General features: G+C 37.0%; 2 long non-coding RNA genes across 4 annotated transcripts in view; one reads left to right on the top strand and one right to left on the bottom strand.

The window, feature by feature from the left end:
- The window catches only part of LOC148222236 (uncharacterized), a 48,243-nt gene extending 42,892 nt beyond the window's left edge, over positions 1 to 5,351 (top strand). The window contains exon 4 of the long non-coding RNA XR_015806628.1: positions 2,884 to 5,351. This is a non-coding gene — a long non-coding RNA (uncharacterized LOC148222236). The remainder of the gene's footprint in view (positions 1 to 2,883) is intronic.
- LOC148222235 (uncharacterized) overlaps positions 1 to 12,882 on the bottom strand; it is a 320,157-nt gene that overhangs the window by 250,996 nt on the left and 56,279 nt on the right. The gene's annotated exons all lie outside the window — the stretch shown is intronic.

Here is a 12,882-nt window from a genome sequence, read left to right as displayed (position 1 = left end):
AAGGAATGGGGAACTTTGAGAGGAATATGGTTGTCTGTAGCAATAATTTTATTCCTCATTAGTGTAAAAGGTTTCAGTCTTCTGCCAGCAGAGGAAAATAAGTGAGTTTTACCATAACTCTTATCATAATGTGTTATGAGCAAAACATAGTTTCTAAATAAAGCAAATACTTACAATCAATACAGAGGGAAGGAAGCTGTTTTCAAATAATTATGAACGTTCTAAGTCTGCTTGGATATTTCGTGAATAGAAAACAGGCTTAATTTATCAGAAAATTGACAGTTTAATAATGATTTACCTACCCCTTATGGCCAACAAGTGGCACAATCCTAAAACATATTATTTTTGTATTCTAAACTAGTGATTACTTAAGATTAATTTTTACTTAACGTAATTGTTTGTTATGCTGCAAGTGAGCAAGTGAGAAATAAAATTTATTTCTGCAAAATTCTTCATCTAGTTTATGCCTTTTATAGTAGTTAATAGTCAGACAGCCATACATTCATCATCCTGCTTTATGTTTCAGTTCTTAACTGTTGAAAGCCCACAAAACAATGCATGTTCTACTTCATCATTGTCCTGAAAATGGATGAACACTGTAACATTTGTAATGCAAGTGTAAGACGCTGGCAGAAGACCACAAATATCGACCCATATGAAAACAAGAAGGTTTTAAACCCTTTATCCTAATAAGTCCTTCTAAGCATTAATAGCAATTCTAAACCCTCAATCATTAGTTTTCCTACATTACAAGTCTGGATGTAATTAAGAACAACACATTGCTGCCTACTTGATGAAGAAAATGTCATACTGAAGTGATTGATTATGTTTATTTAAACTGGAGATGACTGACACTTTACAGTGATACTTCATTCCAATTGTATTATTATTTTATCAGCATAGGCTCTTAATCTCTCCTGTTGTAACCCACTTAAATAAAATTTAGGAAGAATATGGGAAACATTACATGAGACTATTGCTGCATGTTTTTTAATCTCTGGGCTATACAGGACTATGAAAAATTAAATTATTTTTAATATTTTCACTTAATATAACACAATTGACAAGGATTTAGTTGGAAAGCAAAGTCTCAAATTTAATTATAGAATAGGTAAAGCATATAAAATATATCTTAAAAGTTGCTGATCAGATAAATTAGACTGATTGGAATATATATGCTATTTTATTACATGTCCTTTCACTGCAGTAGCAGTAAACATTACTTTATACAATTTTTTGTTTAAATATGAAAGACATTGTGAGACAACAGTAAAACTGAAAGGATAAGACAATCTTTTTCTTTCTTTCACTCCTAATCAGAGAGTAATTAAAATTCTCTTCATGCAACATTTGAAAGTATTAACTAACCCATAAATGTAAAAATTTGCCAAACAACAGAGACAACGGCAGAGAATTCAAACCTAGCAGAAATCCCTTTAAAAGTATCTTGCTGTTTTCATAGGCATTAGAGATAGGGATAAGAAGTGTTTCTGTATGGTGTTTCTGCACAGAATTAGCAAACTCTCCTTTAAAACACCCAGGAGTCTCCTGTGCAGAAGCATTCACAGACCCAGTGCCAAACTGGGTGCCAAGGGATCACAGGCCAGCTGGAAAGATGGAACAGGATTTAAAGACAGATCAGAGCTTAAGGATGAAGCTTTCCAGCTGAGTCTGAGGGGCAGCCTAAGCCCCTACACTTCCAAACAGCAATCCCAGTGTCCAACCACCACACATTCTTGTTGACTGAGTTGTGGCTACCCAGAGACCCAAGGCAGGGACCTAATTCACCAGAAATGCCTTTCCAAGGCATCATTTTCCTGTCTGCTTGGATCAACATGTATAACTATTGGGAAATAGATGGCAAAGGGCAGGAAAGAGAACATTGTCTTCCCATGACACCACCATCCCAACAGCAAAGCTCAGAAAATTATTGCATCCTGAAGTTAACCTGGAAAGAGGGAAGTATCTACTGTGAAGCTATATGTAAAAGATGAAAGGAGGAAAAATTGATGGGAGGAAATGATTTTGCATGAAAAAAGGTGTACTTTGAATTTTAAACTACAGTTCAACTGATGTGCACCAGTTAGAGACAACACATCACCCAAAGGTGATTCCTCCTACCACACCCCCCAGCATGAATGGCATTCTTCAAGAGGTGAAACCATCAAAAGGTGAAAAGTATTATTCATTTTCATTACCAAAATTGTATTTATAATCGCAGAAACCCCCTTGAAAATGTTGTTTTCTAACAATTCTTTTGGGATAGGCCTGATTGTGTCACTTCTTCAGGCATCACATTCCACTTGTGAAGTCTGACCTGTTTCAAGGAGCTGCAAACTAGGACGTGAAATCTGCTGAAACAGGTTACACTATTTCCAGATATATTTTGTCATTTATCACAAGAAGAGCATACCTGGCAGTAGGGTGGCCTTATGAGAAGTAAATTGAGAGAAATTAGCATTTGAATCAATGCTACGTGAAGATAACAGCCTGCAATAATCCTATTTAACAGCTGTTAATTGTCTGCTATAAACCACAGTTCAGCAAATTTTGATCATGCAACTGAAAAACCTCCCTAATATACATGAAGAAAATATACCAATTGATGCACAGAAATAAATATTCAGAGATAAACATATTAAATTTATTGTAAATATAGATTTCATGTAGATACCATATTTCCTACCTGTATGTTAATCATAAAATAGTGTCTGTATGCAAATATTGTCATGAAAGGTTATACAGAAATATATATAAAGTTATTTCTTTGCTTTTCACTGAGAAACATTAGGTTTGTAAATCTTAATGGCAAAGAATGTTCTTCAAAGTCATGATCACTTTGCTAAGAAAGTGTTTGTGTTTCTGTTTGTTGACCACATCCAGGTGGCCAAAGGTGTGAGCAGTCCACCAGCTAGACAACATTTTCCCACCACATGGAGTCTTACAGAGCCATGAAAAGCCATAGCTACAGCTGCAGGATGAAGGGATATTTCTGCATTGCTCAATCTGAAGTGCACTCGAGAAGAAAGTACTGTTCTTGAAGTCAGAGCATCCTACAGAGAGAGATCAAACTGCATAGTGTTTAATTATTTTATCTGTGGCCAATCAAGAATAGATCCCTACTGGTTTAGAAAGAAAAAAAAAAATAAAACAAAATTCAGAGACTAAACATTGAGATATCCTGGCAATGACTGTGTCTATTATGAGGACTCATAATCAACACAATGAAAAGAAATTTTCTTGACATGTCTGAGATAGGACAGCAGGAATCCATGGCTGTCTATCACATGATAGCAAAATAGCTGTAGCTAATTTGTCTTTTTGAAGAACAAGGAGACATAAATACTTCATCTTCCAGCTTCCCATATTCTGCCCAAGAGCTCAGCTGAAAAGGAAGTAGGATCGTGGGTATCTTGTGGAGATGCAGGCATTTCAGACGACTTGCTCCAGTGCTTTGGTGGTAATAAAGATTTTACAGCTCTGATTGTTGGTTTCCAAAGAGACAGGATGCTGAGGCATTCATCAAATTCTGCTTAGAAAGCCTATAACATCTTAGCATAAAGGCTAAAGGTTGTCCTTTACTCTTTCATCTATCAAACAGAACACAGTACAGAGGTAAAAGTGACAACTATGATGTTCCCTAATTAATCAGCACTCAGATAATTGATGGGGCACATGTTCCACTACCTGGAACCTGGTGTTCCCATGAAGTTAGATTTTTCCTTCTATTCCTCATTCAGCTCCCACTATATGAGTTTTCAAGATCTTGTCACCCTTGTTAAAAGAATGAAATGTAGAATAGACTCACCTCAATCCTTCCTACATTCCTATAAAAGCTTCCCTGAGAGTGTTCTCTCACACTCTTACCCGTCCTGTCCCTTTCTGTTCCAAAGACTCTGCTGTTGTGATCACACCAAGTTTCCATATTTTTTTAGCCAATTGGGTTCTATAATAATGCTCTCTTTCCTAGTTTTTATATCTTCCTCACACATTTTCATTCATTACTGTCTTAGTTCTCAAGGTCCCACTCCTGGGTTTCATTCATTCAACTTCTGATGTACATTTTTCTTCAGAATTCCAACAACATAATTTCTGGCACATTTGACTTCTCCACTAATATCCAGTTTAGTTAACGACTGCCCCTTTTACATTCAGACTGGCATCACCTGCTACAATGGTGTCCTTTGAGTTAATAAAGGAAGAACTGATCTAAATTTTTTTTTTTACTTTTACATTTTTCTTGAAAGAAAAGATTTATGAAAAGTTGCAGTTTAACAGCAAAGGAACTCATTTTCAAAATTCTGTGGACAGTCAGGGCTTCCTTCTGTGCAGAATCAGAAGTTGTGCAAACTTCTCATACACTGCTAGTTACTCCCCAGATCATTCTTCAGTGCACCTCGATTAGTAAGAAACTAAAATTTTATTTTTCATTTACTTTGAGAGCAACAGTGAAAAATTTATTCTGCCAACCCAACCAAAGCTGAGAACAAAACTGGGAGTGCCCACAAATGAAAGAGCCCTTAATTCCAAACGCATTTGGCACACTCAGCATAGCAACTTAGAGACAGATCCAGCCATGTCTCAGTTGCATCACAGGCTCACAAGTCAGTGATGTGCCATTAGATATTTCAGCAATATATATTTAAGATAAAAATTCAATGTCAGTTGCATTTCAGGGCTCATATCCTGTCAAATACATTTATTGTGTTCAGAATGCTTTTTCACAACAATCAGACCAAAAGTTTTTCTCAGCTCAAATCACACCTGAGGTTATGATGCTGATGCTGCTTTGCATCTGAAGGATTTCAAGGCAAGGAGAAAGATGCTGACTAAGGCAGATTCCCAGTACCTGGAGGCTTCTCTGCCTTTTAGATTAAGAATGAGGTGTGAGCAACTGCAGATTTCCTGTAGATGGGATGAAGACAAAATACAGATCATTTAGGATGTAGCATCATAGCTGACTGACAGATTGTTTTTCCCTATTTGACTTTTGGACTTCCCAGAGTGCCAGTTTGACAGACTGAGCTAGTGCAAAGGAAGTGGGCAGGAATCTGCAGCCAGGGGTGGATGGTGCAGACAGGACAGGACAGGACGTCCCTCTAACTGGCCACACAGTCCTAAATTGTCTAATGCAGGATTACAGAAGGAACTTTTAAGGCAAGTGGCTCATGCCAAAATGTGTCATTGTGCCTCTGTATTTTTCACTAATTCATGAACAATCAGAGATTCTGCCATAACACCTTTCTAGGCAAGGAAAATATACTAAATTATATACAGAAAAAGAATGTTAGTAAAGCCACTAATGACCCAAAAATGAAGATAAAATGTTTTCCTTTTAAACAGAAGCAGGCTAGGACATTTGTGTTACACTTTAACTCTTTTGCTTCTTGGTTAGGTTTGTGTCCAAGTTTCCAGTATCCAGTTTAGATCACATACAGTTTCTAGAAATGGTTCTATTATAATAAATGGTTCTATTTATAAATGCCATGTGATTTCTTTTGCTTGAGTAATTTTTAAACCATCAGTCATCAATATGCACTTGCTGGTGCGGACATAGGACAAGAAACTCCATATTAATCTGATAATGGGTGTAAAACCCATTTATTACTTCAGACTTCTGAACAAGCTCTCATGCTACCAAAAAAAAATTTCAAAATTAAACAAAACTACACAGAGAGAGAATGGGCTTACCCCTCATCTAAGATTTGTCTGAAAAGGGAGGAGGTGGTTCATGACAAATCAGCTGATGGCATAACACATAAGGTCTCCTGTTTGTCCATGTGCCTTTCCTCTACCTCAGCCTGAATTTACCCAGGAGAAGGCTGTACTGAACACAGTCAGTCCACTAGGGATTAATACAAAGAGGCAGGCTCAAAAGGCACCTACTTCAACCTTCCTGCAGGGGTTTGGGGCAGACCATTAAACCAGGGAAATGAATGCAGCAACTCCTACACTCACTGATGTGTGCAGTAGACTGCCCCTGTGTTAATTATTGTTTGGCAGAATATATTTCCAGAAAAGTTCACACAGAATCTGGGGGAAAAAAAACTTCCTGGCACCACAACAGTGCTTTCAAACACCACATTCAGATGTGGTACAGTAGGACAAGTTGCAGAAAATCACCCCAGACAGTAAAATGCCCACCAAGCCCTGACAAAGCATTACCAACCTGGACACATTTTCCCCCAGCAGCCAATCATTATTTCACAGGAGAGACACTGTGTGCCCTCACCTGCAGTGCTCAGGTGCAAGAGCAGAACTCAGTCCCCTGACACCCTGGTTACAGCCTGGGGACACACTCGCTTCACTTTAGTGCCTGCCAACAAAGTCCTTTACATCTCAGCCACTGAACAAGCACACAGAGCCTGAGGCTGTCAGAGCTAAGCTGGCTATTGCTTGTCCTGTGCCAAGGATGAGAACAGTATTCATGGTCAGGTCATCCTCCATCCAGCTTCCCTGCAGGGCCAAACCCATTAGGCAGGCAAGCCTTTTGTAACCCCCTTTCTGTATCCTCCCTATTTCCAAACTCTTCATAACAAAGCTTCCTTTCTTCTGATGCTCAAGACAAAGAGCAAACTCAGATCCATCATCTCTGAGAGGATGAAATTAATAAGACATTTATTGGACCACAGAGAAAAGTGAAGACTTTTTGGGAGTTCAGCTGTGCTGAAGGTGAGTAGAGACATGACTCCAGAGATTATTATTCATAGAACATTGAACAGCTTCAACAGAAAAGACTGGAATAGATAAATCTCAATGTGTTTTATAGAGAGATTTTAATGACAAATTGCTACTTGTATTTTAAAAAAAATCTCTTTTTTAAAGAATTCATTAATTTCAACTCACATAAAATTTTGAAAATACATATCTACTGCAAAAGGCACAGCATGCATAATTCCCATTTGGGGTTTACTATTTTAGAAGCAAACTGATATTATAAAATTCATAAACTGCTCCTAATTCCTGTTTATTTCTTCATAATGTTTTCTAATTTCCAGCAGCTGAGTAAGATCATAATCATGGTCATTTTGCTTGAATAAAAGAGATTTAAGGAATAGGGAATAATCACCCATGGCAGCTAAAATATTAATCTACTTCAGCATTAGTGGCTTGCAAGATCTATATAAAATCTGAGTCCTGTTACCTCGGAAAGTACACAACTCTAATATTGTGGAGCTTACAATGACCTTGACAGAGAAAGGCTCCATTATTACCTAGCAGATAACTTGCAAAGAGAGTGTGGATTGAAGAATATAAAAACACTGACACTGCCTTAACCATTTTTGGGAACCAGAGAAAGTCTCTTGAAATACCATCATCCTGATGCTGCATGTCTACCAAACTACATAGACAGTCTTTGAGTCAGCAGCATTAAAGATGGATGGCTTTTAGATAAACTCTATTAGGGAATACCAGTCAGTACGAAAAACAAGAGAACCCTTCCTGAAGATCATCATTTTCCCACCTATATTTTGGTTCCTAGCTGCATTTGTGACTTTTAATACCCTTCTGTTCAAATACTGATAAGTACTTGTTGTAAAGCAATAACAATAAAAGAAGAAAATAATTAGCCTATTTAACTTGATACTGCATCATGGCATAAAGTCAATTGGCCATGGAAATGTTATCTGAGAGTCCCAAAGCAGCACTGGCTTTGGGAACAACATCAAGATAGATTCAGCCATCAGCAGAGACCATCACAGCAGCACCATTGCTCAGTTATAAAGGGAACATGCTTTCAGGATGTAACTCAGATTCTTTTGATGAAAAAACACATTTAAAAGATCACAACCAAGCTCTCTTGAACGTTCAGTTAAATAAGATGTGTTTTTTTTCAGCTTCTGCTAAGACAAAGGGAAAATAGGGTAGTTTTGAAAGTGTAGGTTATCTGGAAGGAAACACTGACTGTTGGAGCTGCAGACCCAACTATTTTAACATTTCATTTTTTCCAGCAACTCCCAAGCATCTGTCTGGAAACACACCATACTATTTCCAGAGGTTAACTCCTCTGTCTTTGCTTACTAAGTATTTGTTAATTATAATGACCACTATATCCTTAGGGGAAATAGCAGAGTACAGTCTACCCAGACATATTTTCTTCCAGATTTATTTAAATGAAAATCTTTTGTTTTAAAAAGGAAATCTGTTCAGTGCAGGTATTTCCTCCTAAAGTTTCACATGTTTTTTCCCTCAAATCAAAGTACCTTTAAACATTAAACATTTGAGCCACACTTGATGTCAAGGAGGCAGTAGAGATCCAGAGAAAGTTAGATTTAAATAAAAATTTAGATTTGAAGCATATCTGGGACTACAGTTAATTTTGAAAATTATTTATAAATTAAAGCAGTAGCAATATTCTAAAGCTTGGTTGCATGAACCCTCATGTGGGGGTCATTAGAGGGAGGGTGGGAAGTGATCTGTCTTTGGAAAAGACATTTCAGAAGAAATATGGAAGGACAAACCTGCTCAGGCAGGTAGGACAAGTCTTTGTGGCTTCTTCATGCCCACTTGTGGGTTCACCATATCCACTAAACCAACACAGTTTAGGGAAAATGATGGTTTTCAGTTAAAAGTTGGACTTTACAGTCATGGAGGGTTTTTCCAGTCTTAATGATTCTATAATCCAGAATTTTACCCTTCTGGACACTGACATTTCACCCAATCATGACTACAAAATATGGGAATGTTCCAAAATTCACATTATTTCCATAAATGTGGAGATTTCCTCTTCTGAAGCTTCAGTTTTGAGTGTAGGCTTTGAAGATACAGTACAGAATTGTACAGAAACATCCAACCGATCTCATGTCAGATCATCCTTGTTTTGCATGGACTGAGAACAGAATTTAGAACTCTTTCATTCCATACACTCAGTCATTAACTTCACCAGTTAAAAAAAAAAAAAGTTACGTACTTAATATTCCCAAGCGAAAAGCATATTAAAGCAAATAGGCACTATATTAACAGAAGCTGAATTCTTTTCAACAAAATGCCTCACTAAAGGATAATATTCATGTCCTCAGCTCATCTGCTGCCCATTAGGTTCTCTATATTAAGTGAAATGAACAACAATGTGCAAAAGTGTATTGATTCCTTTTCTCAGTTAAGTTACACCAGTTTTATGGCTTTTTCTACTACACAGTCAAAAGGGAACACTGAAATTGCTGCTCACTCTATTACAGCCATGCCTTTAGATACCTCTGGTGAATTTTGTCCTGATACTCCATCTTATTAAACCTAAAGGACAGAGCAGTGTGTAGGCATGTGTCTTTTCCTCAGTGGTAAACTCAGTTCACACTTTCCCATTAGCTAATGGATGTCTGGGTGACTCTTGATGTCAGATTTAATTTCAGTCGAAGTGGTTGGAGCTCGTTCAGTAGGTGAAACCAACTCTGCAGGCTAAGCTCAGCCTAAATTTTAAAGTACACTATTAGGAGGTGTAGCAACCACAGCCTTCAACTAGTGGTCATCAATCTTAACTGAGAACGAGCTAAGGATGGCTCTGCCCTATCTATGGTTTAGCCACAAAAAAGAAAACCAGCCAAAACACATAAAACCAAAATAAGTATGAAGAAATGTAAAAAAAAAAAAAAGTTTCTTTTGGGAGAAGCACAGGTGTGTAGGCAGTACTATCTGTACAAGCAGCAGAAAAACAACTGGTTTGTACATTTTAATTCATGTGAATCAGAGAGGGAAATTCACCTTAAGTTGTCCAACCCAAGCAGAGGCAATCCAAAACATTTTGGATATTGTGGACTGTGCTATATCTTGTGGGGCATGTTTTCCAGAGACTACATTGAGAGAAATGAGTGGGGGAAGGCAAAAGAGGACACGAAGTGAAACAACTTTGAGGTCTACCACTACATTCAGATGAAGTCCCACATACTTATCAAATGCTTATCAAAGCTGCCTTGAAATATTTATTCTGATCTCAGTTGGCATTACTTCTTATAACTCATGGTTATCTCTTAAAAAATTTAGAAATCAGCAATCATACCAAGGCTGCTGAATTTTCAATGTAAGGAAATAGTCTGAAACAGTCCCCATATCAGGACTAACTCATTTATTTTCTTATTTAAGAGAGCACTGTTCTGCATGCAAATGGGCTGATGCTTACAGCAGCGTTTCACTGATGGAATATCAACATATGTTATGAATACTGATGAAATTCATATTCTCTTATAATGTAGGACTGCATTTTTCCAATCCCATTGTTAGGTGCCTCCAATTCCAGCACAGGACTAGCACATCTGCCTTTTCTGCCACTCATTACAGACTTTCCCTCTCCTAATACCTTCAATTATATTCAGCCCATTTCAAAATGGAATCCCGGTATTTTCAGGCTCATTTTAAAGGGCATTTTAATAATGCCCAGGTTGTGTATAGAACTGTTAAAGGTAAAAACAAAGCAAATGAGATTTTAGATAAGATTATCATATGTTCAAAGACTCTCAGGAGGTTGGGATGCTGAATTACCCTTAGTTACAATATAAATTGAACATCCAAATTCCTTCTATGAGACCAAAAACATTTTACTCGTGTACCAAAAAAAAGACTTGAAATTAAAGATGACCTGCTTCATTACCTACAATATCTTTTGTATCTTGACATTCTAAAACATTTCCAAACTTTGTATCATCAGTGCATCAACAAATATATTTTCTTTGCAGCTCATGAAACACAACAAATGGCAGTTAAAAAATCCTTTGACACTCAAACAGGAATCACTTGAATTTCTGGGTGTGCTGAATTACAAAATTACCTAAGCATATTATTTTCTGTTTAATTTATTTAATTTTTATGATGAAAAGACATTTGATTTGGCAATATTTCAGTTTATATTGTGACGGTTTCTCAATAAACCTACACTAAAATAAGTTTTCTGATCTATTCAAACACTTTTAGATTCAGCAGAATTGTACCGAAACTGAACCACATTCTAGTTCTCAAACTGTTTTAATATTAAAAATCTACTATTTTTCCAAAGTTGTTGAAAGAAGCTTAGAATTAAAACAAATTTGTCATGAATGAAAAATGGACTATATTGCTCTTGATTTCCTGTTGACATTTCCAGCAAATGGTCAATTTTTTCCTGTGTGTCCCTCAGTACCTTGTGAAGGATAATCCCACAAACATTATTACATCCTTGTGAGTGGAAATTAACCTCTCCTATCAGAGTTTTAGCTATCTAATTCAGGGGCTGTAAGCCTGCTTTTTGACAAACCAACCAATTCTAGTTTAATGTTTACCAAAACTGATGGCACTGCTGCCCTAAGTTCAAGAGCTTGGAACATCCCCTCCTTCCCTGCTAAGAAGGATGCCAGATTAGGGAGTAAGAAGCAGTCTGTGTTTCACAGATGGGGCTGGATACTGAGAAAGTCAATGAAAATGCTGAAACTCAGGCACAAGCCCCTGCTTCTCTCCATTTTTCTATGTGGGACTTTTCTGGGAGAAAGGAATAAAGGATGATTAAAACCTCAAACACGTTCCAGCCTGGTTCCCTCATCTGCAAAAGAGCTGTAGGAACTGCAGCCAGCCCACAGTGCAGCCACTTTGCAGCTTTCCCAATTACCAAGATCTTTTTCAATTTTTACTGTTTTAAAAAAGTTTGAATTTAAAGGTTTTGATTTTTTTTTTAATTTACCATTTTAGATGTAACTGCACCTTAACATGCACACACAAAGAGGAGTATCCCAACCTTTTAGTAAGCAATGACCCTCTGCCTGTTTAAGGACAGAACACTACAATTTTCCATAAAGCCAGTCTGTGCGTCTCCAAGTGAAGATAAGTACATTAAATGTCAGGCTTACTCTTTCCTCCCACTCACAGAAAACCTATTTCTCTCTTTTTACTATCTATTATCCCCATTATGACCTTTTCTTATACAAAGGTTCTTGAGGATTATTTTTTTTTATTCTATACTCATATGACCAGCTGCAGAAAGAATATTTCCATGATCTCTCAATAGGACATGTGGGTGCTATAAAAATAAATGTTCTGTGGTTATGAGAAAGTTCAAATTATCGTTGGCTTTTTAGATAATTTTTTTAAACAATTTTATTAGTATCATCTCTAGTTTTAGCACTAAGTTGAAAGCTATTCCTACGGTGCATATGCAAAGCCTCATCAATTTTGCAGTATGGCTATGCAAATATTCTCCCTTCAAGTACCTTAATGAATAATTAATATTGTGCTTAGAGATCTAGCTGAAAGCACCAATCAGAGGGTCCAAATAAATTGGACTGGTATTGAAGAAATTGTTCCCCATGCTCATCAGAAAGATTACTGTTTCTTTTAGAGAATAGCTTTAACAATATGAAATAAAGCCCTTTTGGAATAACCTGCTGATATCTGCATGAATAATCAGAGCAGCTATAAGTTATCTGTCATACTGCTGGCTGGCATTCAAAGACATCTGCTGGAAAGGTATTGTTTTGTAATGACAGAAATCAAACTGATTTGGGGAAAGTAACAATCTCTTTTTGTCTTACTTTTCCTTCATCTTTGAAATAGATACTTCCAGCACATCAGTTTGAAATTAAAAACAAGTGACAAAAGCCATTATTTTACTGCAGGAAGGACAGAAGGTAACCTGCCAGAAGTTGTCTGATATCAAAATAACTTTGGATTTGCCTGAAGAATATTAGCTCTCTGTGTTTATGCCCTTCAACAACTTGGGTTTCAGCATTGCTCATGAATTACATTTTATAAAACTGACACATGTTGGGCATCCTGGTACTGTGGCTGTATTTCCATGCTAAACACAATTCTGGCTGAGAAAGGAAGCAGTGAGGGGGAATATTGGAAGGGAGAACTGGGACCAAAGAACACTGGAGGCATTTTTTCTTTCCTTAACAATGACTACCAGGTACAATTACCCACACT

The sequence above is a fragment of the Sturnus vulgaris genome, chromosome 13 (assembly GCF_052056855.1).
Source record: "Sturnus vulgaris isolate bStuVul1 chromosome 13, bStuVul1.hap1, whole genome shotgun sequence".
Lineage (NCBI taxonomy): Eukaryota > Metazoa > Chordata > Aves > Passeriformes > Sturnidae > Sturnus > Sturnus vulgaris.
Note: the sequence above shows the minus strand (reverse complement) of the source record. Positions and strands in the feature narration are given on the sequence as shown.